This window comes from Oncorhynchus tshawytscha, linkage group LG25, assembly GCF_018296145.1.
Source record: "Oncorhynchus tshawytscha isolate Ot180627B linkage group LG25, Otsh_v2.0, whole genome shotgun sequence".
NCBI classification, from domain to species: domain Eukaryota; kingdom Metazoa; phylum Chordata; class Actinopteri; order Salmoniformes; family Salmonidae; genus Oncorhynchus; species Oncorhynchus tshawytscha.
Genome location: NC_056453.1, coordinates 8,001,934 through 8,016,146, shown reverse-complemented (window position 1 = coordinate 8,016,146; position 14,213 = coordinate 8,001,934). Strand labels below are relative to the sequence as shown.

At 40.8% G+C, this 14,213-nt stretch overlaps 1 protein-coding gene across 3 annotated transcripts in view; it reads right to left on the bottom strand.

Moving 5' to 3' along the window:
• LOC112224752 (TANK-binding kinase 1-binding protein 1-like) overlaps nt 1-14,213 on the bottom strand; it is a 121,440-nt gene that overhangs the window by 94,624 nt on the left and 12,603 nt on the right. Inside the window, exons 1-5 of one of the 3 annotated variants that reach the window (XR_006079910.1) lie at nt 8,471-8,676; nt 7,896-7,960; nt 7,430-7,592; nt 7,030-7,244; nt 6,021-6,699 (exon numbers count right to left, since the gene is read on the bottom strand). The exons of 1 other annotated variant lie outside the window; for it this stretch is intronic. The gene's annotated coding sequence lies outside the window, so the exon portion shown is untranslated. Of the gene's footprint in view, nt 1-6,020; nt 6,700-7,029; nt 7,245-7,429; nt 7,593-7,895; nt 7,961-8,470; nt 8,677-14,213 lie in introns of those variants that run through there. One more of the 3 variants, XR_006079909.1, reaches the window with a different exon arrangement.

Below are 14,213 nucleotides of genomic sequence, written 5' to 3'. Positions count from 1 at the left end.
GAGAGAGACCGTTTCTTGTTCTTTGATATGTATCGCTGTGTTGTTAAACTGTCAGACTATTTTGCCCTTCCTCATGGATTATTCCATATGCAGGGCTCTGATGCTTTGGTGGCATTAGTATTAGGACTGTTCACAATAGCTGTCACAGCACTGCTAATGTTGAAGAGTCCACTGAAGGCTAAGTTGAAGGCTAAGTTGCTCCGTTGAATCCATCCATAGAAGGAAAGAGGTTTTCCAGCTGAACGCAGCTGGAGGGGCATTCTGACAGCATTAGTGGCTATTTTTAGGGCCACCTGGGGGAATTTAGGCAGTCCAGCACAGCACCAAGTGACAGGCAAGTGGGTAACCTGGTTTTTCAGAGATACAAAAAGAACACTGTGAATCCCCAACGTGAATAAGGGCCTAAAGCAAACTCTCTCTCACAACACATACTCCCTCACACTCTCTATCTCCCACACTATTTTTCTCTCTCTCTCTCTCTCTCTCTCTCTCTCTCTCATACAACACACACACACAACTGCTCTCTATCAATTTCCCCCTAACTCTATTACACACACTCCTCTGCTCTCTCTCTATCCCTCTCTCTTTCTTTTTACAGATTATATTATATTACGCCTCCATGGACGGGCTCAGTGCCTTGACTGGGCAAAGAGAGAGGTCTGTCCTACAGTTCATTTGCATCACTCTCTCCCAGTCAGTCACAGATTGAACCAGGTGTTCTCTATATGGAGGTAGATTCATTACTTAATTATACAAGCATGTCAAGTATGATTTGCTCATGTAAAATATGAGTTTTGTACTTGCAAGTGCATAACATGATGTGTGAATAAATACAAAACCACTTGTAAACAGGCAAACAGGTAAGTTGATATGTGAATAAATTCAATAAGATTTACAAGCATGCAACTACCTTTGACAATGGATGCAACTCATTTACTAAACTTGTGACTGGTGAATCTTCTGTGAATCAAAACTACACTTGCAGATGTCAAATGTGTGCACTAAGAGTTTTGGCACTAATTTGGCGACGAACCTGTGTCAAACGTTTTGCAGTTGTAAAACAAATTCAGTAAGCAGGCAGCACATAAAAACACGAGCTCTGGTGAACAGGGCTTTATCTTCTGACCAATCGGGTTAGGTGTTGTCAAACTTTAACATGCTTTCACGTTTTATAGGGTTCAGTCTGGAAGCACGCTTTCTACTGTGCTAAATATGGATCAAATTTGTTCAAATTAATATACAAAAGTATGTGGACACTCCTTTAAATTAGGGGATTTGGCTGCTTACAGGTGTATGAAATCGAGCACACAGCCCATAGACAAACATTGTCAGTAAAATGGTCTTACTGAAGAGCTCAGTGACTTTCAACGTGGCACCGTCATAGGATGCCACCTTTCCAACAAGTCAGTTCATCAAATTTCTGCCCTGCTAAAGCTGCCCCATTTAACTGTAAGTTAATTGTGAAGTGGAAATATCTAGGAACAACAACGCCTAAGCCGCGACGTGGTAGGCAACACAAGCTCACAGAATGGGACCACCGGGTGCTGAAGCGCTTAACGCGTAAAAATCGTCTGTCCTCGGTTGTAACAATCACTACCAAGTTCCAAACTGCCTCTGGTAGCAACGTCAGTGCAAGAACAGTTCGTCGGGAGCTTTGTGAAATGGGTTTCCGTATCAAACACCTTTGGGATGAATTGGAAGACCGATTGCAAGCCAGGCCTCATTGCCCGACATCAGTGCCCGACCTCACTAATGCTCTTGTGGCTGAATGGAAGCAAGTCCCCGCAGCAATGTTTCAACATGTAGTGGAAAGCCTTCCCAGAAGAGTGGAGGCTGTTATTGAATCAAAAGGGGAAGCAACTCCATATTAATGCCCATGATTTTGGAATGAGACTTTGGACGAGTAGGTGTCCACATAGGTTTGGTGTCGTGACATGACTAAACATTATTCTGATAACTATTATGAATCAACTAACTAGGTTTAATTGTTACCCGATTAAATTAATCATGTAACAATTAACTCATTAGGATTTGGGGCACGATGGAAGAAGTTGTTTAACGATTTACCATCTCCCAAATGAAACTCTCGGTAACAGTAATTTATTAATCATTACCTCATATCAGTGTAATAATTCTGAACGTCGCATAGTTTACAATTGGCTCATTCATCCCCCTCCTCTCCCCTGTAACTATTCCCCAGGTCGTTGCTGCAAATGAGAACGTGTTCTCAGTCAACTTACCTGGTAAAATAACGGATAAATAAATAAATAAAAAACTCCTTGCATCTGCACAAACCCCAGCTTTACTTATCATTCCGTACCACACAAATTGATTTAATTATTTATTTACTAACTAACTTAATGATAAACACAGGATACACATGGTATAGGTTATTGATTAGAAACTTAATAGGTTGGAAACAGGTCCTTAAACCTCTTAAGTCGACCCCCTACTTTTTCGAACATTCTGTTAAAAATCACGCAACATTTTGGCGTCCTGCTACTCATGCCAGGAATATAGTATATGCATATGATTAGTATGTGTGGATAGAAAACACTCTCACGTTTCTAAAACTGGTTAAATCACGGCTGTGACTATAACAGAGCGTCTGTTTCATCGAAAAGCGCAGGAAAATCTGATCACTGAAAATGGAAAAAAATATCCATGCGCCACTTCCAGGAATTGTTAAAGGTGAACCGTATTAAATGAGGCCGAGGTTGCAGTACCTACAGCTTCCACAGGATGTCTAGAGTCTTCTCATTTGCTTCGGATTTGATTCTTGGTCGAACCGACCCAAGGGAACCGATTCCCTCCGACCTCCAACTGGATGTATTGGTTGAGTTTTTTCCGGACATTTTTTCCAGATGACCACCTATCGAATTTACATCGCCTCCTGATGAATTTTATCGCTTATTAACGTGTACTAATACCTAAAGTTGCATTACAAAAGTATTTCGAAGTGTTTTGTGAAAGTTTATCGTCGACTTTTTTACTTTAAAAAAATGACGTTACGTTATGAAACGCTATTTTTTTCCGTTTATCACACAGTCTTCATAGATCGATATCTAGGCTATATATGGACCGATTTAATCGAAAAAAAGACCCAATATTGGTTATGGGACATCAAGGAGTGCCAACAAAGAAGATGGTCAAAGGTAATGTATGTTTTATATTTTATTGTGCGGTTTGTGTAGCGCCGACTATGCTAATTATTTTGTTTACATCCCCTGCGGGTCTTTTGGGGTGTTACATGCTATCAGATAATAGCTTCTCATGCTTTCGCCGAAAAGCATTTAAAAAATCTGACTTGGTGCCTGGATTCACAACGAGTGTAGCTTTAATTCAATACCCTGCATGTGTATTTTAATGAACGTTTGCGTTTTAACTAATACTATTAGCGTTTAGCGTAGCGCATTTGCATTTCCAGAGCTCTAGATGGGACGTCTGCGTCTCAAGTAGGAGCAAGAGGTTTTAACAGACTAGCTACTCAGCCATAACATCGATTGTTAGAGAGGCTACTTTGTCGTCTTCACCTCGTGTTGATTTTCAGGGTTGTAACCAATGTAGACCTAAGCTGCCCCTTGAGTCCTTCTGGTCTGATATGTTAATTTTCAACTCATCCTTGATACACTCTGGTAAAAAAGGGTGAGTTTCCATCATGCTGACATGCTCTCTGAGCTCCCTCGGGCGTGGTTACTTACTGGGGCAAAGTATCATCAAAACTATCATATCATCAAAAGTATCATCATAGAAAACTAAAATCACATTCATATCTTAACAAAAATACTATCATCATTGATATTTCCTCACAACGTAAAGGATGAAAACCTGACATACAGTATGAATACTGTTCAAGTTACAATATTTTCGTTATAACATTAAATACCATTTTTAATGACATCAGAAAATATAAATTTGTTTTTCATAGACCATGTCTCATCATTCCCCACATTCGGATGTAAGGAATATTGTTCCATTTTTCACTTTTGGACGTTCGAGTTTTTGGGTGGCAAAAAGTCTCTGTAACAAAGAGAATTCCAATCACCAACACTAAATGGTAAAGTCCTATGCTACATACAATTTACGACTGGGCGTGAGGTGTCACAAAACCCCCTCATCAATCCCTTCTCCCATCTGCGTGTGAGAGGGGTCTGGTAGAAATTGATGCATTGTAAACCTGATCTTTATATACTCACAGGAGAGTCATGAAGTTGGTTGGCTTTGGTAGTTAGCAAGCTGACAGCTCTGCTCAAGTTGGCTAATGTTAGCTAGCTTGTTAATAATATTTTGATGAAAACAGGCTAGCTCCCTCTAGAATCAAGACAAAAGGGATGAGGAAGAAGATTAGATGCAGTTGCTTCATCTGCAGTTGCTTCATCTGGCTGCTGCAGTGCCCAGGCGAGATGAGCTAGCTAGATGCCAATGTCAAAACAATGCAATTATATACATTTTATTGGCTTGCTTTAGGATCTAATCTTCCTGAAAATGTCTCTCTCATATAGCTGGCTAGTTGTTGTTGTTGTTGTTCTAGTGTCCGTTAAATGTAACAGCCACAACATCATGATCATGTAGCCTGCTTTGGGTGAGCTAGCTAGAACAACATCAACTAGCTAGCTATAATATCAGACTAACATGTTCATGGCTAGAGGTTGCTATCTGTAGTAATTGTACTATTTGAAACCACCACATACACATCATCTGTATTTGTGTTTCATTCCGTATTATGTTTTAATCTATTTGTACTCTATTGCCACTTGTCTCAAGTTGTACAAATCATCAGCATGAAGAATACTGAATTCTGTTTGAATAATAATCAAGTGGACTGAATTCTCATTCAAATAATGTTGTGGCTCTCTTTTAGATCTGCTAAGCACAACTCTGCCTCTGCCAGCCACACAACCGCTGTCTCAGAGTAGTTGGGTAAGCTTCTTCCTGGCTCGCCCTGTCCCGGGGTGACATTGGACAGGGCCACAGTGTCTCCCAACCCCCCCGTCTCAGTCTGAAGTAATTATTTTGCAATAGCTTTATGTGCTGAGGGCTAGGGGCAACTTGTCTTATCTGGACCCGTATTCACTAAGCGTCTTAGGGTAGGAGTGCCGATCTAGGATCAATTTTTACTTTTAGATCATGGATTAATCTAATTATATTGCCTAATGGGACCTGACACATGATTAATATTCCCTTGATTAATGATTAATATTCCCTTTTGTCAATAACATCTTCTACACATCATGGCAACATGCTTGACTGAAAAAATCTTTAAACATGGGGTGATGCTGTCGCCCATCAGATTTCACATTATACCAATCTGTCAAAGTTGCTTTTCAAAAGTTGCAAAGTGCTTTTCAGAATGACATGTTCATGACTGTTGATGTTCACAGGACTCTCCTGATGCTATGTTGAACGAGCACCACGGATGAAGGGGGGGGAAGGAAAACCGGCATCTTCTTCACCAGTCCTTCACCAAGTCATCCAATATTTGCTTCATGAACAATTGTTGCGTCTTGTAAAACATTTTTTTTCTTCGTTCTTTTATTGTAATTTAGCAGGTCTATAGTATAAAGTATTGTTTGTAAATGTTTCTTAAATATATATTCAGTCACGAGACACTTTGTATTATTTTATGTTGCCAATTTAAATGTTTGCTAAGATGATGTATGTATTGTTACTTTGTACATGCTGAAACAGTCTCATTAGTTTTGGGCTAGACACTGATCTGTAAATGTCTCCTCTTTTTTAAAAGTTGAGTGAAATTAGCACTCGTCAATCACGGATTTGTATTACGTATGGATGTAAAGTGGACTTGAGTGCTGAAAACCAAAACGTATAAAACTTAATTGACCAGGAGAGATAGCTGACAAATATAACTGGATGGCAAGTATCATCACAGACATCATAAAGTGTGGTGTCATATGTTTCTTGTTGAATATGTAATAAACTGAAGCAAGTATGCTTCAAACTACAGACGTAAGGGCATTGAAGTGGTAAACATAATGTCATAAAAGATGAGAAAATACATGTACAATGGTTCTCTGTGTTAGTTTTAGCCACATCAGCCCATTAAAACATCAAGGTAGAGCAGAGAGGACTTAGAGAGCATGTGGCTTTGCAACACACAGGTGTTTCATCTCAACACTGGGATAATGTTAACAATGAGATGCCACACAGGCCTCATGCCGCTCAGGTAGGAGGGTAGCAGAAATAAATGAATAAAAACACAAAACAAATGAAAAAGAACACAGGGCCAAGGTACTTCAGGATCACACAGACATCAAAAATATCTCTGGCATCAATATTTTCAACTGGCTCGGCTTGCCATCACAGCACCACCAATTTCCATTTATTAAAGGCGGATAGAATTCCTATTGCGAAAGGTGGCGGGAAACAGCCGATTCATCGGCCAAATCCTGTCAGAAGCTCCAGCACTGTGTTTGTTAAAGTGAAAATCAGGAGATACCCCATTTGTTTGAGCTCCTCTACAAAAACCTTTTTACAGAGTCTAGCCTTCCATAGTGTGGCTCTGTCGTCGACTCCCTTGTGAAGAGGAATAATTTGAGCACCATGATCATGGTGAAGTAGAGGATGGTAATGGCCACACTAATGATCTGCAGCTTGGTGAAGAAGTAGTGCACGTTGTAGACAAACAGGTAGACTGCCATGAAGAGACTGGTCAGGAAAGAATGCAACCACCAGGGAGTTCTATACAAAACACAACACACTCTTTAGGTTAGGCTCAATACTCATTTTTGACACTAGTGAGGTCTAAGTGCGTGGATCGATGAGCAGAGATAAATTGAGTGATATGAGAAAGAAACATTTGCACGATAAAGAATGTTTTCTAAACTGAAATAGATTTACTGTTGACACGAAGACTTCACACTTGGTATCTTAACATAACGGCACACGTAATCTGGTCAACTGGAAATGTTGGAAATTCATTTTTACAAATATTACACAATGCATTTACATGCAAAGAGAGAGAGCACAGTATGTCATTATTGTGATAACCAGATCCATGGCTCCACCCACCTCTTCACACAAGTGGAAGTAGCAGGATGGTGGCCCTGGACCAGGTGATGAGGAAAATGATGAACACCAGGAACAGGAACCCAGAAGAGCTGGATGAAGATGCAGCCGAAAGGGTGGATGCCTCCCATGATGATTCCAGGCATGGGCTTGGTGAAGAAGATATGTTCATGGATCTGTTGAGTGATCTTCTTAGTTCGCACTGGCTGCGCAATCACCTGGAGCATAGAGAGTAGCATAGAAACTCGTCAAGGCATTGTTAGACCCTTGTTAGCGTGCCATGTTTTCTTTGATTGTTATGTCAGTGTGAAAGAGGTTGCAAACACGGGGGGAAATGCACAGGATGTAAGATGACATGAACGAGTTATTCATACAGACAGTATGATTGATATGAGAAACTCACAGGCTTATTGAAGCTGAAGTAGGCAAAGGGCACGGAGGTAAGGGGCACGGAGATGCCATACTACAAATCCAAGATGGCCACCAGCATGCCGAAGGGGATGGCTGCCAAGAAGCCCTCCACCCACAGGATCAGGTTAACCAGGAAGAGGTCTGCAAACAAGATCCTGAGAAGGAGGGAGAGAAAAGGGGTCGGGGAGGGTGGGACAGTGAATATCTCAAAGGAAAAATTAGCAACCACGGCACCCTCAAAGTCTAGACATGTTTAAAGATTTTGCTGATCTAGGGTCAGGTCCCACCAGTCAATATAATTTCATTTATTATGATCTAAAAGGCTAAACTGATCCCTAATCTGATCCTAGCCCCCCGACACATAATTCACTGCAGAATAATTACTGGGGACTGAGACTGGAGGGTTGCGAGACACTGTGGCCCCGTTCAATGACAGGGACATCTCGGAAAGAGCTTACCCAACTACTCTGAGGCAGTGGTTGTGTGGCTAGCAGAGGCAGAGGCAGAGTTGTGCTTGGCAGATCTAAAAGAGAGCCACAACATTATTTGAATGAGAATTCAGTCCACTTGACAATTCAACAGAATTCAGTATTCTTCATGCCGATGATTTGTACAACTAGAGACAGATAGCAATACAGTACAAACAGATTAAAACATAATATGGAATGTAACGCAGATACAGATGTGTATGTGGTGGTTTCAATTTGTTTTACGACAGATAGCTAGCTCTGTCCATGTTTTTCCTAGAAAATGTCTATCTGATATTATAGCTAGCTAGTTGATGTTGTTCTAGCTAGCTCACCCAAAGCAGGCTTTTCTCCTCCTTGCTGGTCTGCAGATGCATGACTACATGATCATGATGTCGTGGCTTAAACATTTAATGGACATTGTACTAGAACAACAACTAGCTAGCTATATCAGATGGACATTGTCAGGAAAAGCAGCTCAGACCAAGCCATTAAATGTCTATCATTGCATTGGTTTGACATTGACATCTAACTACCTATTTAAGAGAGAATCTGAGCGATCTCACCTTTTTATCACTGTAGGAGTTTGATGTCATCTCTTCTGGGTACTGCAACACCCTTATTGAAGCAACTGCACATCTAATTTTCTCCCCCATCCCCTCTTGATTGCACAGGAACCTAGCCCGTTTCCCTCAAAACATTGCTAGCAAGCCAACTAGCACACCAAACACACACAAATACACAGAGCAAACAATAATTGTGTAAACTAATGTTAGTTTCAACCAAATGACAAGTTCCTACATAGCTCTGTTACACAACAAAGAACCTATAGATACATGCTAGCCAGTGAAGTAGCCTGTATGCAGTTACCAAAACAGTTTGCACAAGCAGTAGGGTTGGTTCTTATTAAGAGTAGCAACACAGAGAATGAAGGAAAGGTGAGGCCACTCCCTTCCAGAATGAATAAGTCATAACAGAGACTCATCTGAAGCAAGCGCTCTGATGGAGGAGCACTGTGTCAGGGCGGCTGCCCGTGGCAAGCCCTATCCAGCTAGCACAGTGGATCTGGGCCGATTCATTCTGAGAGTCGGGGCACTCGGCTGAGAGTCAGACTCGGCCGATGTCATGTGGCCCGCCATGTGACCGCCTTTGGCAGTATTACTTATGGCTAGAATGCGGGGATTGAGCTCGGGCAGACTTCGGTGTGAGTTATCTGGCCCAAATGTATTACTTAGGGCTCGGGCTGATTGAGGCTACTCTCTGGCACGGGCTGCTTTATGTAATTAACATTGAATTATTTATTTTTCTCATTGTTTCTGTGACCAAAAAATACAATTAACATTTAAATTAAATTCTTTACGAGTCATGTGTAGTATTTTACTGTTTTGATACTTTCTGTAAGGCAATTGATAAGCATTAAAAACTTTGTGGATGGAGCCTCCTGAGTGGCGCAGCGGTCTACGACACTGCATCATTGTGCAAACTGCGTTGTTACAAATGCTGGTTCGGGACATGCATGAGGCGACGCACAATTGGCACAGCATCGTCCGAGTTAGGGGAGGGTTTGGCCAGAAGGGATGTCCTTGTCCCATCGTGCTGTATCGACTCCCGTGGCGGGCCAGGCCCATGCACGCTGACACGATCACCAGGTGTTTCCACAGACATCATTTTTTTTTTGTGGATGGGTATATTTTGTTTGTATACAATGTATAAAAGTCATATTTAAAATGACTACATCGGGTAATTTTTTATACATTTATTTAAAATTTGCATTGGGCCGCTTCTGGGGTGATTCTGGGAAGATGCCGGCAAAGTCGGCTGAATTCCGGTAGACGGAAACGGCCCTATGTACTTGGGCCGATTCTGGGCAGTCATTCACTTGATTCCGGGCCGAGTCCGACACCCGATTCCGGGCCGATTCAATCAGTTCCAGCCCCCAGGAAGAGGGATTCCTGATTGTTAGCTGGGTACCCTTTATCTTTGCTGGCAGAATATTGGCCCGCTGGGGTCACTGCCTTTGTCTCCACACAGGCTATGATATGTTTTGTAATAGAGAGAAGATGAAAGAGAGAGGGAAGTAGGGAGAGAATAGAGTAGAAGGAGAAAAACAGAAGTAGGGATATATAGAGAGCGGTGGGCTAAAATGCTGATCATTGCTAATCGGATCCTGGTCAAAATGTTGGGGTAGGGCCAGGATGGAGTTTGGGAAAACCCTGGTCTAGCTGGCCAAGCTGGTCTGAACAGCATATTCTTGCTGCTAGTAAACCAGCATTTGTTGTGTTTTCGCTGGTGACAAGCCTTCGTGGAGTTTTCACCGGTGATCGGCTTTCGCTGTGATTTCACTGGTGACCAGCCTTTGTTGTTTTTTTCGCTGGTGACCAGGCTTCATTGTGTTTTTTGTTGGTGACCAGCCTTCCTTTTGGTTTTAGACACTAGTGACCAGGATAAACTAAAGCAAAACTAACATCAATTCACATTATGCTAGCTTGCAAAGTGATGTTTAATTCCTATTGGAATCCAGCCAGAGTGGTTTCCCATAATCTGCTTTCAGAATGACTGTCAGGGTTAGAATTATGAATAAATGAGAGTACCTAATCAATGTAAATGGGAATAACCATTTCAGTAATGGGTGCGTTTAGAAACATTTATGTTATTTATCTTTGTGAAGCATGAGAAAAATAATGTATTAATCAATCAATCAATCAATCAATCAATGGAATTGCAAAATACAGACATTGAATATATATTTTTTAAATTAACTGCAATTGAGCATGCTGAAGTCAACCTCATGTGGGATTTGTACACACAACTTCTTGGTTGCCAGCAACCTGAATTTCCCACTACACCCCTTGATTTGTGGGTGTGATAAAGATTGTTAAAAGATTAGAACCAATAGACATTTGCTCATTTGTCCCTATGGAGCAACCCTTTTAGGTGCCACATAGAACCCTTTTATTTGTCCCTGTAGGTAGGGGAACCCTTTTGATCTCCATTTAGAGCCTTCTTATGAAGAACCCTCTGGTTCCAGGTCGAACAAATGACAGGTTCTACAGTTATACTTATAGGATAATTCAGATGTGCTTATGGAACACACAATCATTTGACAGTAAATTACTGGTTACTGTTGCAGTAAAAAAAGTGTTTTATTTTTTATTGTTGTAGAATGACTTGTTGTTGTTTACCTTACTTTCGCTACACTTTTAAATGTAGGTGGGGGCAATGTGCTGGCAGGGGCTCATTAGCATATTTGGGGGCATGGACAACAATATGTGGCATTTGTGCCAACCGTTAGTGGAAGTGTTGTACCAGTTTAAGTGGTTTTATGCTTATCTTGATTAAGGTTAAACACCTCATTTGTCCAATGCCAGTTTTACAATCTTTGTAAGAGCTTGGAATGACCAAGTGCTGCACTGTTAAGAGGTTACTGTGCATTGTCCAGTAACGTAATAGCAGTTAGTAAATGGGAGTAACACTAGTGAGGTCCAGAAAACTTACTGTCAACTTTCTGCAGGTAGTTATTGTAAACTTCACCATAACTTACTGTGGCTGATCTCTGTCACACTCACTGACCTGATGGTGTGGCAGGAAGGTAATTTTGCTGCCAATATAGAGGTTGAGGCCAGGTGAGGCTGGGTCCCAAGTGTGCTCACCACAAATAAAGCTTAACAGTTGCCACCTAATGTCATAAGCTTTCTTGAAATCAGAAAAGGTATTTGAAGGTACAGTGAGCTACTGCAGCTAGTTGCAAGTATGTTACTGTGCATTTTACAATAACTTACTGACACTTAAGTTGCCAGTATGTTACTGGCAGTTACTGGCTATTAAGAGACTGTGAATTGTACCATAACTTATTGACAGCTGGTTGACAAGTAACACAAAAGTCACAGCAACTTCCAGGCAACTAACTTCCATAAAGTTACTGTGAAATGCACAGTAACTTCTTAACAATGCAGTTCTTTCATGTCACAGTGTTAAAACACTTCCACTGACGGTTGGCACAAATAAACATACACTACAATAGGGCATCATTGATTTTGGCCCAATAGGCCTGGCATATTCCCATGTTCAAGGAGCTTTCCATTTAGATTGAGTTATTTTGCCTATAAACATTTAGGCCTACCTACAGATTTTTTACAAACAACTCTGCATCTCTGCCCAGCCTGGCAAGAGTGGCCAAAGGGGTCTTTAGCGTCCTTAGTGGCTCTGAAAGTGTGTAGAGAATATTCTCAGCTGCTGGCCTGCTCTCCAGGCACCATCGCATGAGCCTGAAACCACAAACTGGCCAAACTCATGTTTCTAAAAATGTATTTAAAAAATGTATTCAAAGTCACTAAGTAATTTTTAGTTTAATTAATATTTAATTCTAAGTAAGTCAAAGCCGATATATTAAACCATTATAGTCTAGAATTTGCATATAATAAAGTGTTGTTTAAATGTTGAGCGCTTTATGTCCCTACCTGCCTATTGTGTCGCACTCGCAAATGCTTCACAATGTATTTCTTTGTAGGCTATAACCTTGAAATAATTGAAATAATATAGCCAAAATAATTCATTTTAGTTTTTTTTTAGCTTCCCTGTCTGGCTACTGACCTATTTAGAGTGTCTATAATAATGTTTAAAATTACAAGTAGCCTAGCCTATTTGAAATGATGTGTGCTTGTTACATTCATCTCATATTTATTCAAATGGTTTGGTTTCAATGCTTCAAAACCAAACGGTAGGTCCAGGTCGTCACAAAAATAGATGGGTGTTGGTTGTGATTTTAATGAATGGAGCGAACTTGGAGCGGCAGTTTTTTTTCCTGTGAGCGTGGAGCTGATTTTAGCAGAGTGGTTGGAATGGACATGGAGCGCCGGAGCGGTGCGGGATAGACCGCTTAGTTCCAGTGAAGGGAAATCTTAACGCTATAGCATACAATTATATTCTAGACGATTCTGTGCTGCCAACTTTGTGGAAACAGTCTGGGGGCCCTTGCCTGTCTCAGCATGACAGTGCCCCTGTTCACAAGACAAAGTTCATACAGAAATGGTTTTTCCGAGATCGGTGTGGAAGAACTTGAGTGGCCTGCACAGAGCCCTGACCTCAACCCCATCGAACACCTTTGGGATGAATTAGAACGGCAACAACATATACAAATCTAAAAAGTTAAAGAATGGAATTAAAAATATAGAAGTATTAGGACAAACAATGTTGGAGTTCATAGTATAAATACACTACCGATCAAAAGTACTATTTTCTACATTGTAGAATAATATGGAAGACATCAAAACTATTAAATAACACATATGGAATCATGTAGTAACCAAAAAAGTGTTAAACAAATTCTTCAAATAGCCACCCTTTGCCTTGATGACAGCTTTGCACACTCTTTGCCTTCTATCAACCAGCTTCATGAGGTAGTTACCTGGAATGCATTTCATTAACAGGTGTGCCTTCTTAAAAGTGAATTTGTGTAATATCTTTCCTTCTTAATGCATTTGAGCCAATCAGTTGTGTTGTGACAAGGTAGGGGGGGGTATACAGAAGATATTTGTGTAACGGTTTTCTTTAGGTGAAGTAGAGGCGGACCAAAATGCAGCGTGGTTGTTATTCATTGTACTTTAATAAAGAAACTGTACACGAATAAACTAACAACAACAACAACAACCGTGCGAAAACCTAAAACAGTCCTATCTGGTGCAAAACACAGAGACAGGAACAATAACCCACAAACACACAGTGAAACCCAGGCTACCTAAATATGGTTCCCAATCAGAGACAATGACTAACACCTGCCTCTGATTGAGAACCATATCAGGCCAGACATAGAAATAGACAAACAAGACATCCAACATAGAATGCCCACTCAGATACACCCTGACCAACCAAAACATAGAAACATACAAAGCAAACTATGGTCAGGGTGTGACAATTTGGTAAAAGACCAAGTCCATATTATGGAAAGAACAGCTTAAAGAAGCAAAGAGAAACAACAGTCCATCTTTACTTTTAGACAAGAAGGTCAGTGAATACAGAACATTTCAAGAACTTTGTAAGTTTTATTCAATTGCAGTCGCAAAAACCATCAACCGCTATGATGAAACTTGCTCTCATGAGGACCGCCACAGGAATGGAAGACCCAGAGTTACCTCTGCTGCAGAGGATACGTTCATAAGAGTTACCAGCTTCAGAAATTGCAGCCCAAATAAATGCTTCAGAGTTTACGTAACAGACACAACTCAACATCAACTGTTCAGAAGAGACTGTGTGAATCAGACCTTCATGGTCGAATTGCTGCAAAGAAACCACTACTAAAGGACACCAATAAAA